This window comes from Rhinoraja longicauda, unplaced genomic scaffold (assembly GCF_053455715.1).
Source record: "Rhinoraja longicauda isolate Sanriku21f unplaced genomic scaffold, sRhiLon1.1 Scf000068, whole genome shotgun sequence".
Taxonomy (NCBI): Eukaryota; Metazoa; Chordata; class Chondrichthyes; order Rajiformes; family Arhynchobatidae; genus Rhinoraja; species Rhinoraja longicauda.
In genome coordinates, this window is record NW_027601286.1 from 355,001 (window position 1) to 362,500 (window position 7,500).

A 7,500-nucleotide genomic window follows, 5' to 3' on the forward strand; every position below is an offset into this window, starting at 1 on the left:
CGGGCACCCCACCTACCCGCCGGAATCACGAACCACGAGGTAGAAGTCAGGAACCAACAGGAGAAGTCGTGAACTAAATGGCGAATTCATGAACCAAACGGAGAGAAGTCATGAACCGAGCGGTTTAGGGTCAGGGTGAGGGTTGTTAGGGTGAGGCCGTTAGGGTGAGGCCGTTGCTTCGAGCGGGAAGATGGGCAGCCCCGCCCCCCCCCCCCCCCCCCCCCCCGTTGGGTGGAAGGAAACCTCTGCTGCGGGCCCGGCAACCATCCCGAACGGACCCGCTGGGTCCAAATGTCTGCCGAGGGCGGTCCTGCTGCGGTCGCGGGTTCGTTGGAAACCTCTCCTGCTGCTGGCATGGCCACCCTCCCCCCCCCCCGCCCGACTGACGACCCTGCGGGCCCGGCGACCCGGTGTCCCGTTGCCGCGCGGGGAGTGATCCTCGGGGCCGTGCCGGGCGGGCCCAGCGACACGAAGAGAGTGGGGGGGGGGTCGGAGGGAGTGGCACTGGGGAGAGAGGGGTGGGGGAGAGAGTGCCCCCCCCCCCCCCATTAGGGGCGAGTTTATGCAGTCATCAGAGTTTATACCTAACCTCATGATGCTTTATTAGCCGGATAGGCTGTCTGACCTCGCCCCCAGTCCCTACTCCTTCCACTGGATTCTTCTTATACCCTCTTTTTCTTCGTGCCCCCCCCCCCACGCAGGGAGGGTTCCAAGAGGGAGGAGGGAGGGAGGGAGTCCCGGGGCCGTGAGAGAGAGAGAGCCTCATTAGCTGCTAGGTTCACCTCATTAGCTGCTAGCTAACGCGTCAGACCTTTTACATTCTTTAGAGGATTGAAACCTCAGGGCCTTTAACCCCCGTTCACCGTTTACACTCAACGATCCTTCCGAACAAAACCCTTACACATCTGTCCGTCCAACTGACCCCCGAGATACCTAACACGCAGATTAACACGTCAGCGGTGATCGGCGTGTCATAGAGGAGTCACAAAGACGGGCAAAATAGAGTGGTTGAATAAAAAATACTCACTCAATTGGCCGTGATTTAACGTAGCACACAATGATGCAAAGCCCATGCAAAGTCCAGTGGCCCAAGCAAACAAATAAGATAGATCTGGCTCGGCGTTCCTCATCTCCACATCGTCACCCAGCACGCCGACGCCCAATAACAATTCCCCCGCAAATTGTGCACCTCGAGCGGCAGTACTTTAAACGGCGCCGTCTTCGGCGTGGACGGCATGAACCAAGTCGGCAAGCATCGTCACCCAGCACACAGACGTCCACTAACAATTCCTCCCCCCTGCAAATTGCGCGCCGCGAACGGCAGTACTTTCAAGTATGCCGCCTTCGGCGGGGACATCGTGAACCAAATCGGCAGGCAGGCGTCGTCAGCCGGTCGACCGACCCCCAGTTGCATTGCCCCAACGGCCATTGTGCACTTCGAACAGAACAGTGCTTTTAAAATATTCCGCCTGCCGCGTGTACATCATGAAACAAATGGAAAGGACGAACCGGGCGTGCAACCGATGCACGGAGAGTGACAGGTCGTCAAGCAAGTCCGTGGCAATCCGTCGGCCGACTCGGCCGCGGCCAGCAGAGGCGTTTTGGCCCGGGCGCGCCGAACTTTGCGCGCCCTCGGTATGCGTAACACTAGCACATGCCTTCAAAACTCACTACAAAATAACCCCAAAGTATGCCGCCTTCCCCGTGGGCCTTGTTACCAATATCTTGCCCTGCTTCCTGATGCCCTTATGGGGTCGGCTCTGTTCTTGCAGAACCCTCAGGTGGTGCAGAGTCTGGGCCATTTTATCAATATCTTGCCCTGATTCCTGATGCCCTTATGGGGTCGGCTCTGTTCTTGCAGAACCCTGAGGTGGTGCAGAGTCTGCGCCTTGTTATCAATATCTTGCCCTGCTTCCTGAAACCCTTATGGGGTTGGTTCTGTTACAAAACCCTCAGGTGGTGCAGAGTCTGGGCCACTTTATAAATAACTCTGCCTGCATTAGGGTCAGGGTTAGGGTTAGGGTTAGGGTTAGGGTTAGGGTTAGGGTTAGGGTTAGGGTTAGGGTTAGGGTTAGGGTTAGGGTTAGGGTTAGGGTTAGGGTTAGGGTTAGGGTTAGGGTTAGGGTTAGGGGTAGGGGTAGGGGTAGGGGTAGCGGTAGGGGTAGGGGTAGGGGTAGGGGTAGTTTGAACTACTGCCGCTCCAGGCGCGCACTGTGCGTGGGTAATTTTCAGTGGGCGTCGGTGTGCTGGGTGACGATGCCGCCCAGACTCTGCACCACCTGAGGGATCTGCAAGAACAGAGCCGAACCCGCAAGGGTATCGGGAAGCAGGGCAAGATATTGATAACAAGGCCCAGACTCTGCACCACCCGAGGGTTCTGCAAGAACAGAGCCGACCCCATAAGGGTATCAGGAAGCAGGGTGAGATAGTGACACCATTTGTAAAACCGGCAAATCCCACCCAGGAAACATTGCAAAAATTGGCCTCTAATGCTGGAACGTGGGTAAAGCCAAACAAACACGACACGTTTTAAAAGAACGTTACTAAAACAGCCTGGGATATGCCCATGACAAAGGATAGGCCGAACCTCACCAGAAAAAAAGAGAGGGAGACCACGGCAGAGCTGAGGGATAAACATGAGATGGTGATAAAACCAGCAGACGAGGGGAGCAGTAGGGTTACAAATTAATGTCAATATGGGGCCTGCTCCCACTGGGTAATAGACAAAAACATAGAACAGGGTGACAGGAGAGACTGGATAGCACAGAGGATAACCCGTGAGCGAAATAATGGGGTGTATGCAGTTCAATGTAAGGAGTGTACCTTACGGTACATAGGGGAAACAGGTAAAACAGCCTCAGCGGTGATCGACGTGTCAAAGAGGAGTCACAAAGACGGGCAAAATAAAGTGGTTGATTATAGACAATAGACAATAGACAATAGGTGCAGGAGTCGGCCATTCAGCCCTTCGAGCCAGCACCGCCATTCAATGCGATCATGGCTGATCACTCTCAATCAGTACCCCGTTCCTGCCTTCTCCCCATACCCCCTCACTCCGTTATCCTTAAGAGCTCTATCCAGCTCTCTCTTGAAAGCATCCAACGAACTGGCCTCCACTGCCTTCTGAGGCAGAGAATTCCACACCTTCACCACTCTCTGACTGAAAAGGTTCTTCCTCATCTCCGTTCTAAATGGCCTACCCCTTATTCTTAAACGGTGGCCCCTTGTTCTGGACTCCCCCAACATTGGGAACATGTTTCCTGCCTCTAATGTGTCCAATCCCCTAATTATCGTATATGTTTCAATAAGATCCCCCCTCATTCTTCTAAATACCAGTGTATACAAGCCCAATCGCTCCAGCCTTTCAACATACGACCGTCCCGCCATTCCGGGAATTAACCTAGTGAACCTACGCTGCACGCCCTCCATAGCAAGAATATCCTTCCTCAAATTTGGAGACCAAAACTGCACACAGTACTCCAGGTGCGGTCTCACCAGGGCCCGCTACAACTGTAGAAGGACCTCTTTGCTCCTATACTCAACTCCTCTGGTTACGAAGGCCAACATTCCATTGGCTTTCTTCACTGCCTGCTGTACCTGCATGCTTCCTTTCATTGACTGATGCACTAGGACATCCAGATCTCGTTGAACTCCCCCTCCTCCTAACTTGACACCATTCAGACAATAATCTGCCTTTCTACTCTTACTTCCAAAGTGAATAACCTCGCACTTATCTACATTAAACTGCATCTGCCATGTATCCGCCCACTCACACAACCTGTCCAAGTCATCCTGCAGCCTTATTGCATCTTCCTCACAATTCACACTACCCTCCAGCTTAGTATCATCTGCAAATTTGCTAATGGTACTTTTAATCCCTCCGTCTAAGTCATTAATGCATATCGTAAATAGCTGGGGTCCCAGCACCGAACCTTGCGGTACCCCACTGGTCACTGCCTGCCATTCCGAGAGGGACCCATTTATACCCACTCTTTGCTTTCCGTCTGTCAACCAATTTTCTATCCATGTCAGTACCCTACCCCCAATACCACGTGCCCTAATTTTGCCCACTAATCTCCTATGTGGGAGCTTGTCGAAGGCTTTCTGAAAGTCGAGGTACACCACGTCCACTGACTCTCCCCTGTCAATTTTCCTAGTTACATCCTCAAAACATTCCAGTAGATTTGTCAAGCATGATTTCCCCTTCGTAAATCCATGCTGACTCGCAATGATCCTGTTACTGCTATCCAAATGCTCAGCAATTTCGTCTTTTCTAATTGACTCCAGCATCTTCCCCACCACTGATGTCAGACTAACTGGTCTATAATTACCCGTTTTCTCTCTCCCTCCCTTCTTAAAAAGTGGGATAACATTTGCTATCCTCCAATCCACAGGAACTGATCCTGAATCTATATAGAACATTGAAAAATGATCTCCAATGCTTCCACTATTTCTAGAGCCACCTCCTTAGGTACCCTGGGATGCAGACCATCAGGCCCTGGGGATTTATCAGCCTTCAGTCCCATCAGTCTACCCAAAACCATTTCCTGCCTAATGTGGATTTCCTTCAGTTCCTCCATCACCCTAGGTTCTCCGGCCCCTAGAACATTTGGGAGATTGTGTGTATCTTCCTCAGTGAAGACAGACCCAAAGTAACGGTTTAACTCGTCTGCCATTTCTTTGTTCCCCATAATAAATTCCCCCGTTTCTGTCTTCAAGGGACCCACATTTGCCTTGACTATTTTTTTCCTCTTCACGTACCTAAAAAAACTTTTGCTATCCTCCTTTATATTATTGGCTAGTTTACCCTCGCACCTCATCTTTTCTCCCCGCATTGCCTCTTTAGTTAACTTTTGTTGCTCTTTAAAAGAGTCCCAATCCTCTGTCTTCCCACTCTTCTTTGCTATGTTATACCTCCTCTCCTTAATTTTTATGCTGTCCCTGACTTCCCTTGTCAGCCACAGGTGTCTCTTACTCCCCTTAGAGTCTTTCCACCTCTTTGGAATAAATTGATCCTGCAACCTCTGCATTATTCCCTGGAATACCTGCCATTGCTGTTCTACCGTCTTCCCTGCTAGGGCCTCCTTCCAGTCAATTTTGGCCAGCTCCCGCCTCATGCCTCTGTAATCCCCTTTGCTATACTGTAATACAGACACTTCCGATTTTCCCTTCTACCTTTCCATTTGCAGAGTAAAACTTATCGTGTTGTGATCACTGCCTCCTAACGGCTCTTTTACCTCTAGTCCCCTTATCAGATCAGGATCATTAAAAACACTCACTCTATTGGCCGTGATTTAACCTAGCACACAGTGTTGCAAAGCCCACGCAAAGTCCAGTGGGCCAAGCAAACAAATAAGATAGATCTGGCTCGGCGTTCCACATCTCCACATCGTCACCCAGCACGCCGACGCCCATTAACAATTCCCCCGCAAATTGTGCACCTCGAGCGGCAGTACTTTAAACGGCGCCGTCTTCGGCGTGGACGGCATGAACCAAGTCGGCAAGCATCGTCACCTAGCACACAGACGTGCACTAACAATTCCTCCCCCCGCAAATTGCGCGCCGCGAACGGCGGTACTTTCAAGTATGCCGCCTTCGGCGGGGACATCGTGAACCAAATCGGCAGGCAGGCGTCGTCAGCCGGTCGACCGACCCCCAGCTGCATTTCCCCAACGGACATTGTGCACTTCGTACAGAACAGTGCTTTTAAAATATTCCGCCTGCCGCGTGGACATCATGAACCAAATGAGCAGGCAGGCATCATATCATATCATATCATACACATACAGCCGGAAACAGGCCTTTTCGGCCCTCCAAGTCCGTGCCGCCCAGCGATCCCCGTACATTAACATTATCCTATACCCACTAGGGACAGTCAGCCCCCAGCACAACGACGCCCCCGCTAACAATTCCCCACGCACATGGTGCGCTCGAGCTGCAGCACTTTAAAGTACGCCGCCTTCGGCGGGGACATCGTGAACCAAAGGAGCAGGCAGCCATGGTCACCGCCAGCACAACGACGGCGCCGCTAACAATTCCCCGCGCACCTTGTGCGCTCGAGCTGCAGTACTTTAAAGTACGCCGCCTTCGGCGGGGACATCGTGAACCAAAGGAGCAGGCAGCCATGGTCACCGCCAGCACAACCACGGCGCCGCTAACAATTCCACGCGCACCTTGTGCGCTCGAGCTGCAGTACTTTAAAGTACGCCGCCTTCGGCGGGGACATCGTGAACCAAAGGAGCAGGCAGCCATGGTCACCGCCAGCACAAGCACGGCGCCGCTAACAATTCCCCGCGCACCTTGTGCGCTCGAGCTGCAGTACTTTAAAGTACGCCGCCTTCGGCGGGGACATCGTGAACCAAAGGAGCAGGCAGCCATGGTCACCGCCAGCACAACCACGGCGCCGCTAACAATTCCACGCGCACCTTGTGCGCTCGAGCTGCAGTACTTTAAAGTACGCCGCCTTCGGCGGGGACATCGTGAACCAAAGGAGCAGGCAGCCATGGTCACCGCCAGCACAAGCACGGCGCCGCTAACAATTCCCCGCGCACCTTGTGCGCTCGAGCTGCAGTACTTTAAAGTACGCCGCCTTCGGCGGGGACATCGTGAACCAAAGGAGCAGGCAGCCATGGTCACCGCCAGCACAACCACGGCGCCGCTAACAATTCCCCGCGCACCTTGTGCGCTCGAGCTGCAGTACTTTAAAGTACGCCGCCTTCGGCGGGGACATCGTGAACCAAAGGAGCAGGCAGCCATGGTCACCGCCAGCACAAGCACGGCGCCGCTAACAATTCCCCGCGCACCTTGTGCGCTCGAGCTGCAGTACTTTAAAGTACGCCGCCTTCGGCGGGGACATCGTGAACCAAAGGAGCAGGCAGCCATGGTCACCGCCAGCACAACCACGGCGCCGCTAACAATTCCACGCGCACCTTGTGCGCTCGAGCTGCAGTACTTTAAAGTACGCCGCCTTCGGCGGGGACATCGTGAACCAAAGGAGCAGGCAGCCATGGTCACCGCCAGCACAAGCACGGCGCCGCTAACAATTCCCCGCGCACCTTGTGCGCTCGAGCTGCAGTACTTTAAAGTACGCCGCCTTCGGCGGGGACATCGTGAACCAAAGGAGCAGGCAGCCATGGTCACCGCCAGCACAACCACGGCGCCGCTAACAATTCCCCGCGCACCTTGTGCGCTCGAGCTGCAGTACTTTAAAGTACGCCGCCTTCGGCGGGGACATCGTGAACCAAAGGAGCAGGCAGCCATGGTCACCGCCAGCACAAGCACGGCGCCGCTAACAATTCCCCGCGCACCTTGTGCGCTCGAGCTGCAGTACTTTAAAGTTCGCCGCCTTCGGCGGGGACATCGTGAACCAAAGGAGCAGGCAGCCATGGTCACCGCCACCACAACCACGGCGCCGCTAACAATTCCCCGCGCACCTTGTGCGCTCGAGCTGCAGCGCTTTAAAGTTCGCCGCCTTCGGCGGGGACATCGTGAACCAAAGGA